This window comes from Schistocerca piceifrons, chromosome 9 (genome assembly GCF_021461385.2).
Source record: "Schistocerca piceifrons isolate TAMUIC-IGC-003096 chromosome 9, iqSchPice1.1, whole genome shotgun sequence".
NCBI lineage: Eukaryota > Metazoa > Arthropoda > Insecta > Orthoptera > Acrididae > Schistocerca > Schistocerca piceifrons.
The window spans coordinates 65,474,434-65,500,646 of NC_060146.1; the positions used below are offsets into that span (position 1 = coordinate 65,474,434).

The 26,213-nt window shown below is 44.5% G+C and overlaps 2 non-coding genes across 2 annotated transcripts; one reads left to right on the forward strand and one right to left on the reverse strand.

Moving 5' to 3' along the window:
- Positions 1-9,689: 9,689 nt before the first annotated feature.
- On the reverse strand, positions 9,690-9,764 carry Trnas-cga. The gene has a single exon. It is a non-coding gene; the product is annotated as a tRNA-Ser (tRNA).
- Positions 9,765-9,970: 206 nt separating this feature from the next.
- On the forward strand, positions 9,971-10,045 carry Trnas-cga. Its single transcript has one exon. It is a non-coding gene; the product is annotated as a tRNA-Ser (tRNA).
- The last annotated feature ends 16,168 nt before the right edge of the window (positions 10,046-26,213 follow it).

Genomic DNA, 26,213 nt, shown 5'->3' on the forward strand with positions numbered 1-26,213 from the left:
TGAGCGCGGGACAGCAAGGTTAGCAGCGCGAACAATCGCGTCAGACACGTCACGTAGGACGTCATCAATACAACCCGACAAAGAGGGAGAAAACTCGACCTGTGCAGTATATAGAGGCCAATCGGCGCGGTGGAAAGACCAACGAGGTAACCTCTCCATCGGGGAGCGGGAAGGGAGCGTGAAAATCAACGGGAAATGGTCACTATCACAAAGGTCGTCGTGTGGCGACCAGTGTAATGAAGGGAGGAGAGAGGGAGAAGAAAGAGAAAGATCAATGGCAGAAAAGGTACCATGACCAGCACTGAAATGAGTAGGGGAGCCATCATTAAGAAGGCACAGGTCGTGGTCTGCAATAAATTGGTCGATAAGAAGACCTCGTCTAGATGGAAAGGCACTGCCCCACAAAGGATGATGAGCATTAAAATCCCCAAGGAGGAGGAAGGGAGGAGGAAGTTGCTGAAGAATGGTGGTTAAGGCAGCAGGTGTAAGAGTCCTGTCAGGAGGGAGATAAAGATTGCATACTGTGACTGCAGAGTCTAAGTGGACCCTAACAGCAACTGCTTCCAATGTAGTTTGGAGAGGAATCCACGTACTAGCAATGTCTGTACGGACCAACGTACAAACGCCACCAGAAGCCCGCAAGGGTCCGACCCGATTTCGACAGAAAACACGGAACCCACGGAGGGTCGGTGAGTGAGCATCAGTAAAATGAGATTCCTGGAGAACCACACAAGCTGCTGAGTAGGACGAAAGAAGGGATTTCAATTCCGGAAGGTGACGATAGTAGCCATTACAATTCCATTGGAGAACCACAGAACGATGGTTTAAATGAGGGCTGAACACGCTAAATCCAGTCATACCGCCGGGTCCCCACCCGTCACCGACAAGGAGGGGGCGACATCCATAAACGACAGGTCAGAATCCGGTTGTGAAGCCGGGGAAGGGACCTCCGGTGAGACCAGAGGCTCTTTGTCCCGGGACTTATGTTTCTTCTTCTTTTCAGGCTGAGATCGAGGAGGGCTGTGTGGCATAATGGAGCCAGCTGCAGCAAGATCAGGAACAGAAAGAGACCGGGCGACCTGGGGGCCGATAGACCGCGGCTCTCGCGGTCGCCGCGCTGCAGCAGACCTTTGACCTGGAAGGTGCCGGGAAGGGGCATCCCGGGAGAGGCGCCCTTGACCGGCAGACGCCGAAGGAGTGGGACACTTCTCCGGCTGGGGAGGGGGAGCGGCGCCCAGAGGAGAAGGTGTGGGAGCCGCAGGGGAGGGGGGAAGGAGAGGGGTCCGGGACGGGGGTAAGGAAGGGATGAAGATGTAACCAAGGCGTAACTAGATGTCATGGACACAGGGTGCAATCGTGCATATTTCTTACGGGCCTCTGTGTAGCTTAAACGATCAAGAGACTTATACTCCTGTATCTTTTTTTCTTTCTTATAGACTGGGCAATCTGCTGAACGTGGAGAATGACTACCATGACAATTTACACATACAGGAGGGGGAACACAGGGACTCCCCTCATGGAGTGGACGTCCACAGTCACCACAGAGAGGGTCCTGGGTACAGCGAGAAGACATGTGGCCAAAACGCAAGCACTTAAAACACCGCATAGGAGGTGGGATGTACGGCTTCACATCACAGCGATAGACCATAATCTTAACTTTCTCAGGAAGGGTATCCCCTTCAAAGGCCAGGATAAAGGCACCAGTATCAATACGATTATCTTTAGGACCCTTCTGAACACGCCGAACAAAGTGAACACCCCGCCGTCCGAGATTGTCCCGAAGTTCCTCATCAGTTTGAAGGATGAGGTCTCTGTGAAAAATCACACCTTGTACCATATTTAGAGACTGGTGAGGGGTAATGGACACGGGAATTGTGCCAAGATGGGTACAGGCACGAAGGGCCGCAGATTGGGCAGCCGAAACAGTTTTTATCAGTAATGAACCCGACCGCATCTTGCTCAGGGAGTCCACTTCGCCGAACTTGTCTTCAATGTGTTCCACAAAGAATAAAGGTTTGACACTGGTGAAAGTATCTCCATCAGTCCTGGTGCAAACTAGATAACGGGGGAAAGGTTTTGCCCCTAGACGACGGGCCTGACCCTCCTCCCAGGGGGTAGCCACGGAAGGGAAGGCCGAAGGGGCAAGAGAAGCAGCACTTGAGGAATCAGTACCACGCAGAGAGACGGCCGCAGAAGAGCGGCCCAACAGAGAGAGGACGAGGAGAAGGATAGAGGGTGGGGGGGGGGGGGGGCAGATGGGCCCAGGGATGGGTTCAAAAATGGTTCAAATGGCCCTGAGCAATATGGGACTTAACTTCTGAGGTCATCGGTCCCCTAGAACTTAGAACTACTTAAACCTAACTAACCTAAGGACATCACACACATCCATGCCCGAGGCAGGATTCGAACCTGCAACCGTAGCGGTCGCGCGGTTCCAGACTGTAGCGCCTAGAACTGCTTGGCGACTTCGGCCGCCCAAGGGATGGGGAGTGGGGGGGGGGGGGGGTGGAGGTGATCAAAGAGATAGTGGGAGAGGACTAAATGGATAGAGAGAAAATACGGGAGGGAAGATGGACTACGAGAGTATGGAATAAATAAATGCCCAGGCAACGCAATGCAGTCTGTGCTGCACTTTTCAACACCGAAACGGATGGATATTTGTACTAAAGAAGTGAACCTCCACCCCCCAAAAAGAAGATTGGTCACCTCCCCAGAAGAATAAATTATCTGCGCCCCTATTAACCACTGTACTGCAATGAGAACCAAATTAAGATTTTGGAAGTCTAGATTCTTTAACTTTAGTATGTTTCAGCCAAGTATGACACCAATTATATAAATATTTAACTACGTTTCCAGGATGTATTTTACTGGTTCTGTGAATTCATTCAAAGTTGGAAAAATCATTCTAAATTGCCAAAATGCATTTTAACAAAATCGAAGGACTTGTTTCGTATCCAGTTCGTCTAAAAACTATAGTACTGGGAATACAATGGCGACCCTGAGCCATTTTTCGCGGCTCCTACGTTTGCGTCATGAGAGTCCACACTTGTAGTCTAGGTCTGCATCATGAGGGACCATATTTCGGACCATCATGATGCAGACTAAGACGACGAGTGTTTACTTGCATGATGCAAATCTAAACGACGACTCTAGACCCTCATAACACAGACCTAAAAGACGAGTCTGAATCCTCATGACGCAGATATAGACGCCGTGGAGAGTGGCTCAGAGTTTCCATTATATTCCTACTACAATACATTCATGGAAAAAGACGCTCTTCATTTTAGGACTATTTGTAGTGTCTAGGTTTTCAGCATCTTGACTCTGCATGTGGGATTCCCCTTAATATAGAAATACAAGAATAAAATTACATTTTGCAATGTGTGTGAAACTCAACAAAATAAATTGTAATTTAAACTCATAATGTGTATTGCCTTACTCCACAAATGAATATTTTATTTTGCAGAACACTTTTCAACATAAAATCTTTACAAATTTTCCTTCAGTTCCCCTGAAAGTATTATTTAGGCCAAACCAGATACTCCTAAAAATATTTGGCTACTTTTGCAAACCCAAGTAACAGAAAATGGTTTACAAACAATAATTAATGTCACTTGGAAGGATTGAAATCAAAAATTTTAGTCTAAAATAAAAATGAACTGTATGCATTACAAAATTTCTATCTCAGAAATTGACGCCCAGAAAGCACAAGAAAGAAATCTGCACTCTTAATTAGTAAATTTGCGCTCAAACTCATAGTTTCCCGTTTAATGTTCTACTGTATTTTCAATGTGTCAGCTGATTAGTGTTTGAATTAATTATGACGAGATCGTTAAGTCTGTCTGCATTAAGACGTGATCGTTTTTCGCTAATTAGGTTTCCAGCGCAACTAAAAATTCTCTCACTAGACGCACTAGTGGCTGGTATATTTAATATTTTTCTTGCCACACACGCAAGTCGAGGAAGTCTTTGGGAGTTATTTTTCCACCACTGTAGAATATCTCCCTCGTTCACACAGTGTTCTTGCAAGTATCTGCTGACTTCATCATGTAGGAGAGGAGGCTCTTCTGCCCAGTCCTCGAATTACGCCATTTTGTACGGCCCTGGATTTGTTTCTTGGTTGCTGTGATTGGGCACTTGTACTGAAACTGTACAGGTTCCAATTAATATTTGCAGAATAATGTGAAGATCGTACTACACATAGTTGAAATTATAATAGGTTTTAGATGATGCTATCATTTATCGTCCTGTAAAGTCACCAGAAGATCAAAACTAACTGCAGGACGATTTAAATAAGGTATATATTTTTGGTGTGAAAATTAGCAGTTGGCAATAAATAATGACAAGAGCGAGGTTATCCCTGTGTGTACTAAACTAAGTCCGTTAAACTTCGTTTACAAGATCAACCAGTCAAATCTAAAGGCTGTAGATTCTACTTAATACCTCTGATTACAATTACGACCTACTTGAATAGGAATGGACACGCAGGAAATGCTGTAGGCGTTTTAATGACAAAACACTCTTTTGGAGCATTGCTACGAAGTTGGAGAGCCTTACTATTGACGGAAGAGGTCGAAAGAGTCTAAATAAGGGCAGCTGGTTTGGTATTATCGTAAAACAGGGGAAAGAGTGTCGCGGAAATTACACAAGAGTTGGGGTGGTAATCATTTCAACAATGGCGTTTTTTGACGTGGCGCGATCTATATATGAAATTTCGATCACCAACTTACACCTCCGAATTCGAAGAGATATTGTTGAGTCCCATATACATTGGAAGAAATGATCATCAGAATAAAATACAAAAAGCAGCGCTCAGACGGAGAGCTGTAGGTGTTCTATCCCGCGCGAAATTCGAGATAAGGAGACAAATAAGTTGAAAGTGGTTCGATGAACCCTCAACTAAGCACTCGCGTGTGTCTTGCAGAGTAACCATGTACATGTAGATGAAGAATATATGCATTATCTTAGGAGCTTACCTTCAGCACACATCTGTCGTGCTGCTTGGTAAACTTCAATTTTTTCATCCTCGGTTAACTTTCTTAATGTGCGGTAGTTAGCCACCATAAACGTTGCAATTTTATGCAACATACTAACGCACATTTTCTGTTCTAGGAAGGCATCAGCGGCTTGTTTCAAAGGTTTCATGTCCTGAAAATACATTTTCTCAACATACATATTTCACAAGTGGTTCTATAATATTCAGATGGAATAAAATTACAAACCTCTTCATCGTTATCCCGTACGGTGCAGTGAGTTTTTAAGGCATAAAACCACGGTAGAACTAAATGTAGGGTTGGATCCTTGTCACTCTCTAGATCAACTGTGGCTTCTTTAAACGGCTTAAGAAATTCTATAAGCTGGCCAGTGATATGGTGGTCATAGCCCAGCATCTTATCAGAGGCACCTTCGTTATGTAAAACAGCCTTCACTGAATCAATCTGAGAATGGACTGATACAAGCATGTCAAAATAACTATTCCAACGAGTTGAAACCCACTGCTTTAAAGATGAGTTCAGTCTCACACAGAGACCTCTTCTCTTGAAGTACGAAACCGTAGCCCGCACTGTATTAAGAATGGCTAATATATTTGGAACATTTTCTTTCAAAAACTGTTCGCTCAGAACAGACTGTGTTTATACTATGAGCCATGCATGGAAGACGCTGATATACTTCGAGAGCTTTGACAATGTTAGTGCCCTGGTCTGTGACAAACGTAATTTTGGCAATGTCTTCACGAGAAACACCCATAGTTTCTAAGCCATCTTCCAACTCGTTTCGAATATTCGAGCCAGTTTTTGGGCAGTCAGGAAACGCAGAGCACATTAGTACATATTTATTCAAACGCCAGTCTGAATTTATGTAATGCATTGTCACAGACATGTAATGCACCCCTTTTTAATTGTCTGTCCATAGATCAATTGTACTGGCACATATACCAGAACGAATCGCATGCACTATATCTGGGAGCATTTTGCTGCGCACTTTATCAGCTAAGGTTTGAACTTTCCTAGCTACTGTCACTCGGGAAGGCATAACATTTTTAATATCAACTGAGCCATATTTTTTACCTATGTCGATCAGTGTCTGCCCTAAATTAAGAAATCCTTCTCCCTCTATACTGCTAAATGGTCTCAGGTCCTTAGCACACATTTCGACGCACTTTTCGGCCACTAAATCTTTGTCCTCTTTCAAGATATTTACGGAGTGAGGGAACTGCTTGTCAAATTTGCACACATGTCGTAACATACTCGAGGTTCCCGAATAAGTACTTAAGAGCTTTTTACATAGTTTGCATTGAGACACACCTACCGATTTATTTGAAGCGGCCTCATAAACACACGAAAACGTTTCCCATGCGGCACTTGTGCTCTGTTTCGTTACCAGCATGTATTCGCCAGTTGTCAATTTTTTTTCAATCTCACTAAAGTTCGACCTATTCATTGTGCTGCCTCCACCGTTGCGATAAATGAACTGCAGGCTAACTACCTGGCTACTCTAGTCACGGTAGCTTGACAGCGCAACCTGTTGTCAGGCGCAGCAAGCTGAGCGGGTCCCGTGAAGCTTGGCAGGCTTCCGGGAACCCAGGTAGCCCGGGCTTGCGGGAGCCCGTATCGCCCGCATTGCCCACTATGCCTCAGTACACGCGCACTCTTGTGTTTACATCGCGGCAGGCTGACCTGCATGAATGGTTGCAGAGGTGCTAGGGGCAAGCAGGCTGCAAGGGGAATTTGTACACCTCTGCAGAAAACTGAGTGCGTGGTGGGTGGCTCCAATGCTCACTCCTGATGATGACGTGATGGAAACTGGATGCACCATCTTGACACCGAAAATAAGATATCATCATTGGAGTTCCGCCACAAAGTATCGCCGACTCCAAAAACGTTCAGTGCCGTGACATTAGCAGGAAAGGTCACGCTCACAAGAGTTCTGCGATGTTCAACGTGTGGATCATTTGGAATTCGTGCCTATCGGCACGAGCATAAACTCTGCAAAGTACTACGAGACCCTCAGAGAACTGAAAGCACGAATTCGAAGAGTTCGTTCACACGTGGCCCACCCTCTCTTTCAGCCGGAGAATGCCAGCCCACATACGAACGCTGCGACATCTGCAACCATGCGACGCCTTTGGCTCAACGTCGCTGATCATTCACCATACTGTCGCATCCGATTTTCATCTGTTTTCAATACTTAACTAGCACCTTGGAAGACTTCACTTTGATAGTGATGAAGCGGTGCAAGCAGAGACGAGGTTGTGATTCCGTCAACGAAATCAAACATTCTACAGTATCGGTGCCAATAAATCGATCTCTCGTTGTGAAAAATGTGTTCGTTGCTAGAGTTAGTATGCTGAGAAATAAATATGTAGGCATTAAAAATAAAAATGTAAAATGTTAATAAAGTTTCTTTTATGTAAAATGATTTAAGAGTTTTGAAGTAAAAAAGTCATGTTTTTCAGTACTATCCACCTTAAGGATTGGCGGAGCGGTTGTGAATATAATCTTATCATTATTCAGCATACAAGACACAAATGAGAGGAGTGTAATCCACGGCTACGCGTTTCGAACGTCAAGCTACTACCACCTGGTTGTCTGCGTTTAACCCATCCTACAAACGCCCTCAAGAATGGCTCATGACTCAGAACTAGCCGGTTCATGAAAAGCCATCTAGTGTAACTTTAAGCCGGCCGCTGTGGTCGAGCGGTTCTAGGCGCTTCAGTCCGGAACCGCGTTACTGCTACCGTCGCAGGTTCAAATCCTGCCTCGGGCATGGGTGTGTGTGATGTCCTTAGGTTAGTTAGGTTTAAGTAGTTCTAAGTTCTAGGGGACTGATGACCTGAGATGTTAAGTCCCATAGTGCTCAGAGCCATTTGAACCATTTTTTTGTAACTTTAAGATGTGGCCGGTGTCACCACTACAGGAAAGGGGCGCTCCGGTGAATGAATGGTAGTATGGAGAAACCGAATTTAAAGTGAGTCCAAATGCATTGAAGTGCCAAAGAAAGTGGTACAGGGATGCGTATTCAAACACAGAGGTATGTAAACAGGCATAATACGGCGCTGCGGTCGGCAACGCCTATACAAGATAACAAGTGACTGGCGCAGTTGTTAGATCGGTTGCTGCTGCTACAGTCGCATGTTATCAAGATTTAAGGGAGTTTGAACGTGGTATAGTCGGTGCACGAGCGACGGGACACAGGATCTCCGAGGTAGCGATGAAGTGGGGATTTTCCAGTATGACCATTTCACGAGTGTACCGTGAATATCAGCAATCCGATAAAACGTCAAATCTCCGACATCGCTGCGGTTGGACAAAGATCCTGCAAGCACGGGACAAACGACAATTTAAGAGAATCGCTCAAAGTGACAGAAGTGCAACCCTTACACAAATTGTTGCAGATTTCAATGCTGAGCCATCAACAAGCAAGCGTGCAAACCATACAACGAAACATCATTGATGTGGCTTTTCGGAGTCAAAGGCCTACTCACGACACAAATCTTTGCGCCTCGCCTGGGCCCGTCAACACCAACAATGGACTGTTGATGACTGGAAACATGTTGACTGATCGGACGAGTCTCGTTTCAAATTGCATCGAGTGGATGGACGCGTACGGTTATGGAGACAACCTCATGAATGATGGACCCTACACGTCAGCGGCGGACTCTTCAAGCTCGTGGCTCTGCAACGGTGTTGGGCGTCTGCAGCTGGTGTTATATGGCACCCCTGACACGTCTAGGTAAGACACTGACAGGGGACACGTACGTAAGCCTCCTGTCTCATCACCTGCTTCCATTGATGCCCATTGCCATTCCAACGGAGTTGGGCAATTCCAGCAGGGCAATGCGACACCTCACACATTCAGAGCTGCTACAGAGTGGCTGCAAGAACACTCTTCCGAGTTTAAACAAACTCCTCTGAAATCTGGTTTCGCTGGAAAGAGCAGATCAGGTTATGGGTGTGGAAATGGTTCAAATGGTTCTGAGCACTATGGGACTTAACATCTGTGGTCATCGGTCCCCTAGAACTTAGAACTACCTAAACCTAACTAACCTAAGGACATCACACACATCCATGCCCGAGGCAGGATTCGAACCTGCGGCCGTAGCAGTCGTGCGGTTCAGGACTGTAGCGCCTAGAACCGCTAGACAACCGCGGCCGGCTATGGGTGTGGAAAGGGGGTCATAATCAGTTACTGTCAGTTGCACAAAACACACAAACTTTTATTTTCCTAAGAACCACTTGATTACAGATTGCCTTAAAAGGATCAAAATAAAACGATACGCGTGGCTGAAGGCCTTACTTAAAAAAATATTTGACGTAAATATTCGGCTGAAGTCCACACACAAGACATTGAAAAACTCAGGGCTTAAGGCCAGGATAAATTTAGTTTTCAAAGAAATCAATCAACAAATTTTAATTTAAGCTGGCTGAAGGCCTTATCTTAAAATTAAAACAAACTAAATTAATAGACGGCTGAAGACCTCACACAGTACTTCAGACTAAAATGAAAATCACAATCTAAAACCATCAGAACAGTGGTGCTCCGAAGTGTTCCGAGGGTCGGCCTGAGGAGGCAGCTCTAACGTAAGGTGAGGTGAGACAGGCAGCCAAGAGTAAGGTTACATTGAATGAGATTTTCACTCTGCAGCGGAGTGTGCGCTGATATGAAACTTCCTGGCAGATTAAAACTGTGTGCCCGACCGAGACTCGAACTCGGGACCTTTGCCTTTCGCGGGCAAGTGCTCTACCAACTGAGCTACCGAAGCACGACTCACGCCCGGTACTCACAGCTTTACTTCTGCCAGTCTCATTCTGGAAACATCCCCCAGGCTGTGGCTAAGCCATGTCTACGCAATATCTTTTCTTTCAGGAGTGTTAGTTCTGCAAGGTTCGCAGGAGAGCTTCTGTAAAGCTTGGAAGGTAGGAGACGAGGTACTGGCAGAAGTAAAGCTGTGAGTACCGGGCGTGAGTCGTGCTTCGGTAGCTCAGTTGGTAGAGCACTTGCCCGCGAAAGGCAAAGGTCCCGAGTTCGAGTCTCGGTCGGGCACACAGTTTTAATCTGCCAGGAAGTTTCAAGGTTACATAGTCGGACGGGGGAAGGACTGACCAACAACCTAATCAATTCCCTTCCGCCCGACCAACGGCACGACAACAGAAAGTATCAGCCGAGGACGAAGATACCAGCAGCACTGTCTTCAAAATTGGCGTCTGGCAACAGCCAAGACACAATAAGCACCCTAAGAAAAACATGTGTACAAACAAATAAAAGGCTGTCGGAACAACACGCCGTGCTGGATAGCATCAACACCGTGAGGAAAAACACACTGCTGGGAAACTACGCTATCGAACAGGGCGGGTAACTGGGGCGTTAACGGCCACAAGGCAGAAAATAGTGCTGCTGCACTTCACTGATCAGTAACAACCAGTTTAATAGTTAAAGACCATACACGAAGACGGCTGCAAAATTTCGTCGACTCCAACACACTATACGTTGCTGCTAGCCAGAACGGCCCAGGAAGCAGCAACCGGCAATGAACGAAGAGATGTCACAGCAGTTGAGGTTTCATAACAGGTTAACAGATCACTCAACTTCAGTGTCCAGGTTCTGTGGGCAACGAACTTTGTAGTTCTCGCAGCTAGCGCCTCACAATCTGACCGTGCATGCACGCCTCCAGCAGCTCCGGCCTGACCTCGCGCCGCGAAGACTTCCTCACTGCCATGTCCCAAGCGGCCGACTGCCACACACACCACCACATGGAAATATAGCGGTCACACCGAAGATGGTACAGCAGTACTAGTACCGATAAGCGCTGCTGCTGCCACTGATGGAGGCAAGTCAACACCTCGTTATGGTAGTAACTCAGGGAGCAATAAGATACCACTTGTTTGAGACAAAATGCCAAAAGACAAACGGCATCAAGCGGAGCCGGTCACAGCTCATCCCCATAATTTAGCATATCTAGGATGCGTTGCAAAAATGGCTCAAATGGCTCTGAGCACTATGCGGCTTAACTTCTGAGGTCATCAGTCGCCTCGAACTTAGAACTAGTTAAACCTAACTAACCTAAGGACATCACACACATCCATGCCCGAGGCAGCATTCAAACCTGCGACCGTAGCGGTCGCTCGGCACCAGACTGTAGCGCCTAGAACCGCACGGCCACTCCGGCTGGCACCACGTCGTACTCTTACCCATTTATGAACAGCCCTGCAGGATTCATGGGATCAGTTCCCTCCATCCATGCTTCAGATATCAGTCAAGCCCATGATACATCGTGTTGCGGCACTTCCGGGTGCTCGACGGGATCCTACACGATATTATGCAGGTGTACCAGTTTCTTTTGCTCTTCAGTGCATTTCTATTAGGTTTTTATTACTTTTATTTTAGTAACCGAGTAGGAACTTCATGCTACTAGATACGAGTTCAGGTATCCTGAACAATGCCAATGATAAACAAAGTAAGAGCCTACGGAATATCAAACCAGCTGTGTGGCTGGATTGAAGAGTTTTTAGCAAACAGAACACAGCATGTTGTTCTCAATGGAGAGACGTCTACAGACGTTAAAGTAACCTCTGGCATGCCACAGGAGAGTGTTACGGGACTATTGCTTTTCACAATATATATATAAATGACCTAGTAGATAGTGTCGGAAGTTCCATGATGCTGTAGTATACAGAGAAGTTGCAGCATTAGAAAATTGTAGCGAAATGCAGGAAGATATGACGGGAGCTTGACTCCTGAAAATTACATTCCTCACTTTTGCGTGAGGACTGTTTCTAAGTCCTGAGCATGTACTCAAGATCGTCCACCGACGATTGTTTCTTGTACACAACAGCACAGTTTAGTGAAATATGCGTCCAGCCAATGACGGCTTACGAAAATTCTCCGTATGCTCGTGTCTTGGTTTGTGGTATACTGTTTCACGTCTATCAAAGATCTAGGAGGAGAGATTCTGCCTGCTTGGCTGCAACCTTTTGATTGCATGATGTCGTGTGTGTGTGTGTGTGTGGTTTGAGGTTTTCGGGCGCTAAACAGCATGGTCATCAGCTCCCAAACGCATAGAAACACATGCAGTGAAGGGACGAAGACGGACAGCGAACAAGGAGAACGGCTAAAAGACACAGACCTGACGCAGTTCCAAAACCTCACATACAGAGGCAAAACAAGAAGAGAAGAAACGCACTAAAAAAGGAAAGGGAACACAAGGAAAAGAGAACAGAAATCGAAGTGAAACAAGTAGGTAATCGTGACTGGCGGACCTCTTACCTGAAACCTGGGTGATCCAGTCACCCAGCAGCACATTAAAATCCTCTCCCTAAAATCCGAGGCAACAAAGTGGACAGGACACAAAACCGTAAGACCTTAACCACAGTCGTTGCGTGGTCTTGCAAAATAGAGGGCAAATCCGGTGGCAAGGAAACCACCGCCCTCTGATAAAGGACAGTCAAGTAAAATGTGGCGGACAGTAATCTGGACGCCACAAGCACTGCAGATTGGGGGGTACTCCCGCCGGAGTAAAAAACCGTGCGTTACGGGACTGTGCCCGATGCGGAGGCGAGTGAGGAGAACCTCATCCCGCCTGCATGACTGGTAGGACGTACGCCATGGCCGCGTGGTAGCCTTGACCAGACGCAGCTTATTTTCACCGACTGCCAGCCACTCCTCTTCCCATTGACGCATAACACGAAAACGCAAAAGGGAGGTAACAGCACGGAGGGGGACGAGTAAAGCAAGCTCTGTTTCAGAAGAAACGCATACTACATCTCAGAGAGACTCATTCACAGAACACTGGGAGGTCTTTTTCCGTTATGAGTTCAAAGAAAAAACTATATAAATGAGATGTAATACGTTATGTGCCCTCCGTCACGTACCGGTACGTCAGAGTGGTATAGGTGTAGATATAAAACCATCCGCGCGCATTCAAGGCAAAACATTTTAATAGCGTGTTGTGCGACCTTAATAGCACAATACTGCAGCGATTAACGATGTAAGGGGTGAGTTTGGGATTTGAAAGATAAACCTAGCCTGTTTAAGCCGGACATGTTATTCAGTTCTCCGAGGTAGTGGGGGAGATCATTCCAGAGTCGGTTTCCGGATACTGATAAGAAAGAGTGGGACGGAAAGGATTCTGCTCTTACAGGAGCGCAATACAGCAGCTATTCTGGGTGGCATGAATACTACAAGTCCTTGGTAGGTTTCTGGTAATATGTGGCACTACTGCATAGCTCATGCAGTTCCTGTAAATTTAGCGGCGGTGGCTTGTGGGGCAGAGCTGGAGCCCAGTAGAGTGCCAGATGTGTACCATCGTGTTCGGTACAGGTGCATTTGGTTGCAAAGGCATCAAAGTGAGTTATGTATCGAGCTCTTCAAATCTCTGTAGTTCGATTCTGGCTTCGTGACATGGACAGTTATCCTGGGGAGAAGAGGGGACCGGTTGGTAGGACACATTCTGAGGCATCAGGGGATCACAAATTTAGCATTGGAGGGTAGTGTGGAGGGTAAAAATCGTAGAGGGAGACCAAGAGATGAATACACTAAGCAGATTCAGAAGGATGTAGGTTGCACTGGGAGATGAAGAAGCTTGCACAGGATAGAGTAGCATGGAGAGCTGCATCAAACCAATCTCAGGTCTGAAGACCACAACAACAACAACCTAAGGACATCACACACATCCATGCCCGAGGCAGGATTCAAACCTTCGACCGTAGCGATCGCCCGGTTCCAGACTGTAGTGCCTAGAACCGCACGGCCACACCGACTGGCAATCTCTAAAGATCAATGCTGGCCGGACCTCACACTACCTCCAGTCAGAGTCCACTGCACCAACCGAGTGTTGAACCATGGCAGCCAAGTGTCGCCAAGTGTCTCATCTGCACCTCTTTTCGGAACGTCGTCTCCAACATCGTCTCTGAGCTACGGCCTCATGGGCCATAGCCGATGACAGACTCTTCCAACAACCGAAGACCGAAGGACAAATCACAGCCCTCGTGACAAACTGCCATGCCATCACAGAGTGTCTCCAACACATCATTTCAGATAGTGTCTACGCCATCACTTCTGAGCTATCGCCTCACAGGACACCGCCTCACTACCTACTTTGGCCTTCACACACAACCAAAGACAGAGGAGCGGATCGCAGATGCCATTGCAGTGGAGGAAGTGGTCCGCAATAATGTTCACGTGACGTATAGCTGTCATAATGACTTCCATTACTACCACAGGCTCAATCTAAGCCCAAGTTAATGTCCCCACAGCACAGTACTGCCCCTATCAGCCTGCGACCGTGGTGTAGTACGCGAAGTTGTTCGCCTGAATCGAGACACGACCATTAGGCTGGTATAATAAGAAACATGATTCAGCCTCTTAGACACGTTCCTACGGATCCAAGTTCTAGTCTTGATCTCGCACACTACAACTGTAGATGACACTGTCGCTGGCTCAACATGGGAACAAGTACGGGCCGTCTGCTGCAGCAACCCATGTCTGAAGGTGCGCCACCGAACAGCCTTGTGCCTCAACCAACACTGTAATGTGTCGTCAGATTAGCCATGCACAGCAGCCTACCCTCCTTTACAGAGCAGACAACCCTCCGTCCTCCAAACCCTGTAGTTAGGCGTGGACGTCCAACACCTTGTCACCTGTTCGTTGTTTCACGGTCCTTCAACCACCTTCCATCTACGCTCACAACAGTAAGAAACGAAGAGCGTGCCACCTTCGCCGTTTTCCAGGTGTGTGTTCCCAGACATCAAACCATAACAGTCTTTAAAAGTCGCTTATGTCAGTACGTTTCCCCATTAGCGGTCAGTATCATCTCTAAAATAATTCCCCATTCGTCTCTGCTCAGCTACGGTCGCAGGTTCGAATCCTGCCTCGGGCATGGGTCTCTGTCATGTCCTTAGGTTAGTTAGGTTTAAGTAGTTCTACGTTCTAGGGGACTGATGACCTCAGATGTTAAGTCCCATAGTGCTCAGAGCCATTTGAACCATTCACATGCCCACAGCGTCACCAGGTGGCATTCAATGTGGCGGTTGGCAATGGCGACACTCTTTTGCGTCACTAGTGTACCAATAGCCCCAGCTATGTCAGTGAGCTGGTAATCAAAAAATGGTTCAAATGGCTCTAAGCAGTATGGGACACAACATCTGAGGTCATCAGTCCCCTAGACTTAGAACTACTTGAACGTAAGGACATCACACACATCCATGCCCGAGGCAGGATTCGAACCTGCGACCGTAGCAGCAGTGCAGTTCCTGACTGAAACGCCTAGAACCGCTCGGCCACAGCGGATGGCCCTGGTATTCAGTTCTGTCCCACAGCAAATACTTCTTGTATGCGTATGACCTCCAGTTACATGTAAGCACAAAACTGATCAATTTTTAGATGGTCACCAACAACGTCATAGGTGACCTGCATGTCGTCACAGAATATACGGTTAAAGCTTATTCCACCCAAAACCCAGTGGGTCCAGGTTGCCCATTGTTGATTCAACATCTCGAAATTTTAGAATCCATTCCACCTTTAATTCCAAATGGGACAAATGCTTCGTTGGACAAAACACAGAAAAGCTGGAAGGTGTGAGATCCAGGCTGTAGGGTGGATGGGGAACAATAGTCTAACGAACTTTCGTGAGCTCCTCTCGGGTGTGCAGACTTGTTAGACCTTACGTTCTCGTGGAGTAGCGAAGTGTTTGAATGTGATTCGTCGACCACCTCGAATGAGAGCGCCTGCACGTTACAACGTTACAGGAGTCACAGCTGTCTCCAGCCAGCTGACACGCGGGGACAGGGACTGCTCTGTGTGACCTTGTTGCGGTGATGACAGACGCCTCGCCCAACGACTCACTGTGCTTTTGTTCAGAACAAAGTTCCCGTATGCATTGTGAAAGCGCCTATGAATATCAGCGATGCTTTGGTTTTCCTCCAAAAGAAACTCATATACACCTCTCTGATTGGAACGCAGCTCCATTACAGACGCCATTTTGAAAATTACGTGCAGCGGTGCAACTTATCGGAACTTCATGAAACCATAAGGACTGAAGCGGCAATATCCCAGGACGTCCAACAACAATTTCGTCATTTTTTCCATCGAAATAGGCCGACATAAAAATGTGTTGCATTAGGTATTGTACACTCCTCGTACTTCATGATGCCGACGACTCCCAACTGTATGTATGTAAAAAAACGATGAAAGTGTGAATAGCCATCAAGAATGTCAAAGGGAGCCTGTGTGTCATAGAAGTTGGCACAGAGTATATGGTTAAACCTAGTTCCATCCAAAATGCAATGGATCCTGGATGCTCATTCTTGATTCATTATCTCGAAATATTTGCAACCCCTGGTGTATTTAAAACCAAATGGGATAAATGGAAACTTCTCTTCCCCAGCAAAGAGTGTAGGAGTATCTAATGATAGATTAAAGCATAAACTGGGTTGTGCACTTGGCTACAACATGCAAGAAAGCATTAGAATCTCTCAAAACCCTACAATAATGTAAGAAAGGTGTCCCCTATTGACCTACTGTATTTAAAATCAAATGGGATAAATGGAAACTTCTATTCCTCAGCAAAGTGTGTACGATCATCTAATGATAGATTAAATCAAACTGTGTTGTGCACTTGGCTACAACATGCAAGAAGGCATTATAATCTCACAAAACCCTACAATAATGTAAGAAAGTTGTCCTCTATTGACCTGAGGAAGAAAATTCTACAAAAGCTTGTACTTTCAGTTCCTGATATGTTACCCTGCATTGTCTTTCTCAGGTAAGCTGACAGCGCCTGGAATGTGATCAATGCCAGCGTACGATACATCTGTGACTTTTTAACCATACTTAAACGTATTACCCACAGCCATCCTCGTTAGATGCAGACAACTGCAGTGATTTCCACAAACCCTGTCTTCTCTGCCGTCTTATCAAGATAAGCTGTTCCTTGTCTCTATCACTGACCTTAACGATCTAGGCTGAACAACATATTCGTTCCCATCAGAGCAAAATCCTTTCTGTCCCACTATGTCACTCAGCCACTTTCCCGAAGTCCCCTTTAGCAACAGGAACCCAGCTCTGGAATCCAGCTTCAATAGACTGACTTATCTTTCAAATACCATATTCAGCCCTCACCCCATTACAACTAAGTACTCATCGTTCCTTTCAGAACATTTCTCGGAACTTGTAGCTGGTGCAATGTAAATTTCTCTCCCTCCAAACCCAATGTGCCAGAAAACATATTTTGTGCACAGACAAACATATATTTTTATTTGGTACGATTTGAATACCGAAGGTGCATGGGTAGATCGAATCACTAATCAGATGGTACTGAATCAGACTGGCGAAGTAGAAAACACAACTTGAATAAATGAAGGAATCCTCCAGCACCAAGGAATCGTGAGTTTGGTAATGGAAGGAATCGTGGGAGCTCAAAATTGCACAGAGCCTTCACTCCAGTAAGTAGGTTAAAATGGAAGTAGGTTATAGTACTTATAGGGGGATGAAGGGGCTTGCACAGGATGAACTACCATGTACAGCTGCATGAAACCAGTGCTCGGACTAAAAACCACAACACATTCGCAACCTTGGCTATTATTAGCAATAGTGTTAATAACGGTAAATGCAGTACAGCTAGTATTTGCACTGACGGAAACAATCGCAACACCAAAAGATAATTAATGTAGAGTGATGAAATTTCAGGCATACATTTGTCTACGTAAAATATCTAAATGGTTAACATTGCAAGATCACAGGTTAATGCGAGACAATTCATTGCGAATGTGAAATGCTGGTACAACTTTGCCCTCTGGATCTGGGTCTTCTTGCGACCGTACAGTCTAGTGACCGCCGCTGCCAGTAATCATGTACAGAATCAACAAACCTGCCAACTCTTTCTGCAATATCGCAGAAGGAATATCCAGCTCGCTATAGCCCTTTAAAAAAATAAATGTTCTGTTGGAGTAGATGACATCTCTAATAAGATATTCAAACAATGTGGAGCAATTACAGCTGATGTTTTGAGTCACATATGTAATGCAGCATTAACTCGAGGTATTTTCCCTGACAGGTTAAAATATGCCGTTGTCATATCGCTCTTCAAAAAGGGGGACACCACAGACGTCAATAATTATCGACCAGTATCCAAGCTTACAGCATTTTAAAAAATCTTCGAGAGAGTAATGTGCCTAAGAGTGGTTAACCATCTCAACAGTAATGGGATACTTAATAAATCACAGTTCGGATTTCAAAAATGCTGTTCCTCTGAGACAGCAATATACAATTTCACTGTCCACATAATAGTGTTTAAACAGTAAAATGTCACCAATAGGAATTTTCTGTGACTTGTTCAAAGCATTTGACTGTGTGAACCATGACATTATGTTACAGAAATTACAGCTCAATGGTATAAATGGGATAGCATATGAGTGGTTTAAGTCGTACCTACAGAACAGGAAGCAAAAAGTTTCCTTATATGGGTCAAGTGATTTAAATAAGGTTGCCACTTCATCTAACTGGGGTGATATTACATTAGGTGTTCCACAGGGATCAATCATGGTTCCCCTTCTGTTCTTGGTATATGTGAAAGACCTCCCGTCCTATCTGAAACAGAAAGCTAGGATGACATTGTTTGCTGCTGATACAAGCATCATTACTAATCCGGTAAAAGAAAATGATACAAATAAGGTCTTTGGAAAAGTCATTAATTGATCATACAATGTAAGCTTTCACGACCGGTATTGTCTTCACTTAAAACTTCCGGGCTGATAGGCCGTGGTCGAAGTATAAAACTCTCTCCTGACGTTTCGTCTCCGACTGCGGGAGACATCCTCGGAGGTAAAGCGGCGAACTGCGAAGAGAACTCGAGGAAGCGCTGATTATATAGGCAGTACAGAGGGCGCCACAGTCGATCACGTGGCGTCGGCTATGAGATTGTCTCTGGTAATGCCAGCATTCTCGATTGAAAGTAATCGATCGTCACGCTTGCGATGCAACGCTGACATCCAAACTTTATCCAGTTTAATACCTTCGTCTTTTCTGTTAAAATTATTACGATGTTTATCAATCTCGATAGCCTCTCTATACAAGCGTGCATAATAATGCGAGGATTTTGATATGACGCTTGTCTCACTGAATGTTGTTTTATGGTCACCTTCCTGGTAAACATGTTCCTGTACGGCCGATTTATCCGTGTGACTCAGGCGGCAATTCCTCTTATGTTCGACAAGACGGGTGTTCACACTTCTCTTTGTGGTACCGATGTAAACCTGTCCACAACTACAAGGAATTTTATATACCACCGGTGTAGCCAAAGGGTGTCATGCATCTTTTGCCGACCTTAAAAATTCTTTTATTTTCCTAGTGGGTCTGAAAATAGTTTCCACCCCATACTTGCCTAAAACTTTCCCAATGCGATCTGTGACCTTACTAATGAACGGAAGAAAAACTTTGCCCTTGGACGGCTGTTGTTCGTCGTTACTCCTGATTCTCTGCACAGAGCGAAGTGCTCGATCTATATCCTTGCTAAATAGCCGTTCTTCACGAAAGTTGACCGTAGATGTTCAATCTCATCTTTTAAATAAACAGGTTCACAAAGTTTGTACGCCCTGTCTACCAAAGTTTTCATTACACCTCTTTTTTGTCTAGGGTGGTGGTTTGAATCTTTGTGTAGATAACGATCAGCATGTGTGGGCTTTCTATGCGCCTTATGGCCCAACGTTCCATCCCGTCATTTAACCAAAGACACATCCAGGAAGGTCAATTCCCCATTCCTTTCCGTCTCCATAGTGAATTGGATTTTCGGATTAATGCTGTTTAAATGTGTCAGGAAGGCATCCAACTCCTCTGCTCCGTGTGTCCATACTACGAAAGTGTCATCGGCGTTGCGATACCATCTGGCTGGTCTCTTACTAGCAGTCTGCAACGCCCGTTGTTCAAAAGACTCCATGAATAAGTTAGCCACAGCAGGACTGAGAGGACTGTCCATAGCCGCCCCGTCAATCTGTTCATAAAAGTTATTATTCCGAAATTTCTGAAGTTGAAGAGGATGTTTCGCTCGGCCCAGGCACATCATATTTACAACCGTATGGAGTCTGCAATGCTACGTGAGAGGATTCATCAGACGCGGCGAGCACTGGCGGTAACCAGCAGTAAACTTTTTCATCTCCACTTGTTTCTTAGTAATACTATGCAGTGTGGTGATTGGAATAAGGTTGACGGTCTAACATTCAAAACTATGGAAGTTAGTGCAGAAATATCAGCAAATAGGCAGAAGAAGAAGTTCAATAACTTAAAGAACGACATTTCTTGAGGTTCAGTTGAGGACAATTCTCAAACTGTTATTAACCTGTCTGATAAAGATTTGTCAAAAGTTGAAATTTCTGTACTAGCGAAAGGAGGCAATTTTACTGTGACGCCCCAGAACGTACCCACAGAGGATATTGTAGCAAATATTGAGGCCGGTATCCGTCAGCTTCCACAGCAGTCCGCTGACGTAATTAGGATGGAAATGGCTAGGATTTTACGCACGTCTAAGCCACCTAAAAGTAATTTTTCGCAGGCTCAAAGGAAGGCGCTGAGGGATATAAATGGAGATAAAAACATTATTGTTCTCAATGCAGATAATGGTAATGCCACCGTCATACTGAACAGTGAGGACTATCATGGAAAAATCAATGATATTTTGGTTCCCTCTAATTACAAAAAACTCCAGAAAGATCCGGCTATGAAGATTTTAAGAATGACAAATCGACTGGTGGAAGCGTCTTCATTGGGCTCCGACGATAAGAAGCTGCTTTGTAAAACAGAAGCGTACACACCTAGACTTTATGGCTTACCCAAAGTTCATAAACCTGGGTTTCCGTTGAGGCCAATTGTCAGTGCTATAGGCGGACCAACACACGAGTTAGCTAGCCTCATTGCTGCAACCTTATGTCGGTAGGACCGACTGTCATTAAAAATTCAGCTCATTTCATTGACAAGTCAAAGGAAACGAGCGTGGGCCCGGATGATATCCTCGTCAGTTTTGACGCTGTGTCGTTATTTACCATGATTCCCGTAATCGAAGCTATCTTATGCATAGCGGATATTTTTCCTACCGATATTGTGGCATTATTCCGACACTGCCTCACCACAATCTACTTTCAGTACAATAATAACTTTTATGAACAGATTGACAGGGTGGCTATGGACAGTCCTCTTAGTCCTTCTGTGGCTAACTTATTCATGGAGTGTTTTGAACAACGGGCGTTGCAGACTGCCAGTAAGAGACCAGCCAGGTGGTATCGCTACGTCGATGACACTTTCGTAGTATGGACACACGGAGCAGAGGAGTTGGATGCCTTCCTGACACATTTAAACAGCATTAATCCGAAAATCCAATTCACTATGGAGACGGAAAGGAATGGGCAATTGAACTTCCTGGATGTGTCTGTGATTAACTTTCTGTCGGGCGCGGTGTTTGTCGCAGCGAGATCTGGCGCGGTGAATCAAATTGATCACACCGTTTATTCACGTGATCATTTATTAAATTATGTTCACAAAATACATTATAAGTGCCAAATATATTTCAAGGAAGACAAAGATGACATACGAGCACAACTGCAGTAGAAATATTCATCATTCAGATTTCTTATAGTCAATGTTGGGCTTTAGGAACAAATGATAAAAACGTCGCTTTTTGATTTGCTTCTTTATTATATTTCACTAATAAAACACATTACAAATGACAATTATCTTTACAGTTAGGCTATTATGACACTGGAGCAGAACAACAATGATATTACAACTCATTCATTTGTTTCATCGACACTTTTTGACTGTGGTAACAAATGCGCAATTTTTTCGCATTCAGAGCAGAAACGTTCAATGTATAACAAACAGATAGGCTTCTGACACATTTGGCAACAATATTTTGTCGGTCTTTTTTTTCTGTGTAGGTATTAAACCTTTTCCTTTTGATCCCAGTCCCTTGTTCTTCGTTTCTGCTTGTGTCTTCTGCTTCTTCTTCACACGATGGCCTGTATTGTCTTAGCCGCAGTTGAAGATCTCTGTGAATTCCTGAGGTGTCCTAGCATCTACGAACCAAGTGAGGTAGAACTAACTCATGTGAGAGTTGCTTCAGGAATCCTTTTCTTCGGGTAAAATTCTCGTTGTTGCCATAGTAAATTACTTGTGAACTGATTCCACTCACATTGATCATTGCAAAAAATATGACCATGGGCCAACGGCACACATTTCTTGCTAAATTGTATGAAGCGGTCAACCTATCTGTAGTGTAGACTCCACCTATGGTGCTATTGTAAAATGTTACAATGGGTGGCTTCTGTTTATCTCCAGTGTCAGCATCTACTGAATTATCTTCATGCAAACTTGATGCCAAGATAACACACTTTCCCTTTTTGGGAACGTAGGAAACTAAAGTGCAGCCTTTCTTGAAGCCAAAAAGTGAACTATGGACAGGCCTGCTTTTACTGGTAGCAAATTCCAGAGGAATCTCACACTTGTTTTTCTTCATCGTTCCAACAAAAGAAACATTTTTTCTTCTTAGCTCTTCTATCAAACCAATACTAGTAAACCAATTGTCTGCTGTCACATTTAGACCTGACTGATAAATTGGTTCACACAGTCGCAGAACAATATCTCAAGGTTTATTGCTAACGTGGTACAATCCTTCTGGCTGCAGCCCACCGTATATTTCCAGATTATAGGGATAAAATACTTGGGAATCCACGAGAGCATATATATTAATTCCATATTTGTTTAGTTTGCTAGGTATGTATTGGCGGAAAACTGCACCTTCCACGGAATCCTTGAAGTTTCTCATCTACTGTAACGTTTTCTCCGAGGGTGTAGGATTTCTGGCAACTTTGTACAAACAGAGAAAATATTTCCCGAATCCCTGTTATCTTCTCTAATTTTCTCCTTTCATCGCGAGTCACACGATTGTCAAATCTAAGGCACCGCATAATGAATTTGAAACGCTTTATGTTCATAACGAGACGAAATTTTTCAATTCCATCCCCATCACCTCCCCACAGATCTTCTAAGTTTTGTCTGTTACTTTTGTTAACACCAGCCAAAAACAGAAGACCAATGAAAGCTTTTAATTCAATAATATCTATAGGTTTTACGTCTCTCTCTCGCTGAAAAGAAGCTTTGATGTTCTCAATATACTGATTGATATACAGAACTATAATCGACAAAATGTCGTCATCTATGAGGCAATTCCAACATCCCAAAGTCGTTCTCAATGCTTTCGCCGCACCTATAGGACCAGGTAGCTTGCGAATAATATTGTGGGCCCTGAAACGTACTCTCTGCGATTGTGGAACTTTATTCCACTTTGTCTCTTTGTCCCTTCCAGTATACTACTGCTGGCTTTCTTCAAGTACTTCCTCGTCGTTTTCAATATCGTTTTCCTCTGTTTCTGAATCTTCCTGCCGAACTTCAACTGCGTCATCACAATCTGTCTCTACTTCATCTTCAAAATTCTCTTGAACTTCGTCATTATCCTCTTCGAACAACATTTTTTGTATTTCTGCAACATTATTTGGGTCAAGGAGGTTGTACGTCTTACTGTAGCCTGCCATGATCAAGTGTCTCACATCTAAAATGATAAAATTCCTATAAAATAACGCAGTCAGGCGCTGTGTATCAATTTGATACCTGATACTCAAACATTCTTAACTGACGATTAAACGGTCCAAAAAGAAAATAAGTGCATTACACATTGTATATTAACATTGTACTACTTATTAAGTTATGTTGATAACCAAAGAAATGAATTGTTGTAATGCAACACGAACGGGCGCAGTGTATCAAACTGATCAGTCAGCACATATATCGACAACAGAGCAGTCGTATCGACACTGAAGCACACAACAATGACAAGCGTTCGGAAAAGGCTAGCTACTAGCGATTAGGCGTCGGTGCCCCCACTCGGTGACAAATAATTCACAGTAAACTTCGAGGTGTATCAATTTGAACAGCCGCGCCCGACGGAAGGTTAAACGACGGGACGGAACGTTGGGCCATAAGGTGCATAGAAAGGCCACACATACTGATCGTTATCTACACAAAGATTCAAACCACCACCCTACACAAAAAAGAGGTGTAATGAAAACTTTGGTAGACAGGGCGTACAAACTTTGTGAACCTGTTTATTTAAAAGATGAGATTGAACATCTACGGTCAACTTTCGTGAAGAACGGCTATTCTAGCAAGGATATAGATCGAGCACTTCGCTCTGTGCAGAGAATCAGGAGTAACGACGAACAACATCCGTCCAAGGGCAAAGTTTTTCTTCCGTTCATTAGTAAGGTCACAGATCGCATTGGGAAAGTTTTAGGCAAGTATGGGGTGGAAACTATTTTCAGACCCACTAGGAAAATAAAAGAATTTTTAAGGTCGGCAAAAGATGCATGATACCCTTTGGCTACACTTCGCTCTGTGCAGAGAATCAGGAGTAACGACGAACAACAGCCGTCCAAGGGCAAAGTTTTTCTTCCGTTCATTAGTAAGGTCACAGATCGCATTGGGAAAATTTTAGGCAAGTATGGGGTGGAAACTATTTTCAGACCCACTAGGAAAATAAAAGAATTTTTAAGGTCGGCAAAAGATGCATGATACCCTTTGGCTACACTTCGCTCTGTGCAGAGAATCAGGAGTAACGACGAACAACAGCCGTCCAAGGGCAAAGTTTTTCTTCCGTTCATTAGTAAGGTCACAGATCGCATTGGGAAAGTTTTAGGCAAGTATGGGGTGGAAACTATTTTCAGACCCACTAGGAAAATAAAAGAGTTTTTAAGGTCGGCAAAAGATGCATGATACCCTTTGGCTACACTTCGCTCTGTGCAGAGAATCAGGAGTAACGACGAACAACAGCCGTCCAAGGGCAAAGTTTTTCTTCCGTTCATTAGTAAGGTCACAGATCGCATTGGGAAAGTTTTAGGCAAGTATGGGGTGGAAACTATTTTCAGACCCACTAGGAAAATAAAAGAATTTTTAAGGTCGGCAAAATATGCATGACACCCTTTGGCTACACCTGGGGTATATAAAATTCCTTGTAGTTGTGGACAGGTTTACATCGGTACCACAAAGAGAAGTGTGAACACCCGTCTTGTCGAACATAAGAGGAATTGCCGCCTGAGTCACACGGATAAATCGGCCGTAGAGGAACATGTTTACCAGGAAGGTGACCATGAAATAACATTCAGTGAGACAAGCGTCATATCAAAAACCTCGCATTATTATGCACGCTTGTATAGAGAGGCTATCGAGATTGATAAACATCGTAATAATTTTAACAGGAAAGACGAAGGTGTTAAAATGGATAAAGTTTGGATGTCAGCGTTGCATCGCAAGCGTGACGATCGATTACTTTCAATCGAGAATGTTGGCATTACCAGAGACAATCTCGTAGCCGACGCCACGTGATCGACAGTGGCGCCCTCTGTACTGCCTATATAATCAGCGCTTCCTCGAGTTCTCTTCGCAGTTCGCCGCTTTACCTCCGAGGATGTCTCCCGCAGTTGGAGACGAAACGTCAGGAGAGAGTTTTATACTTCGACCACGGCCTATCAGCCCGGAAGTTTTAAGTGAAGAGTTATTAATTGGTTTTCTGCAAATAGGCTTGCTCTAAACTTTGAAAAAACACAGTACATCCATTTTCTGCTGCAAAAAGTGCAGTTCCTTCAATAATTATAACACATCAACAGAAGTCAGTAGCCAGGGTAGAGCATATTAAGTTTTTGGGTGTACACATAGATGAAAATCTTAATTGGAAAATTCATATTTTGGATCTTCTAAAGCGACTAGGTTCAGCAGCTTTTTCAATCAGAGTAATTGCCAAGTTTGAGGATATAGAAATTAGTTCGCTAACATACTTTGCATACTTCCACTCTCTGATGTCATACGGAATAATATTTTGGGGTAACTCAACATTTATACAAAAAGTAGTCACTGCTCAAAATAAAGTGCTTAGAATAATGTGTGGGGTTCATAGTCGCACATCTTGTAGACATCTTTTTAAAAGATTGGGAATTCTTACAACAGCCCCACAGTACATTTACTCACTAATGAAATTTGTTCTCAACAACATGGACCAGTTTAAAAACAACAGTTTAAAAACAACAGTGACATTCATGATTGTAATACTAGAAAAAAGAAAGACTTACACTATCCTTTACTCAACCTATCTTTGGCACAGAAAGGGGTAAAATATGCTGCTATAA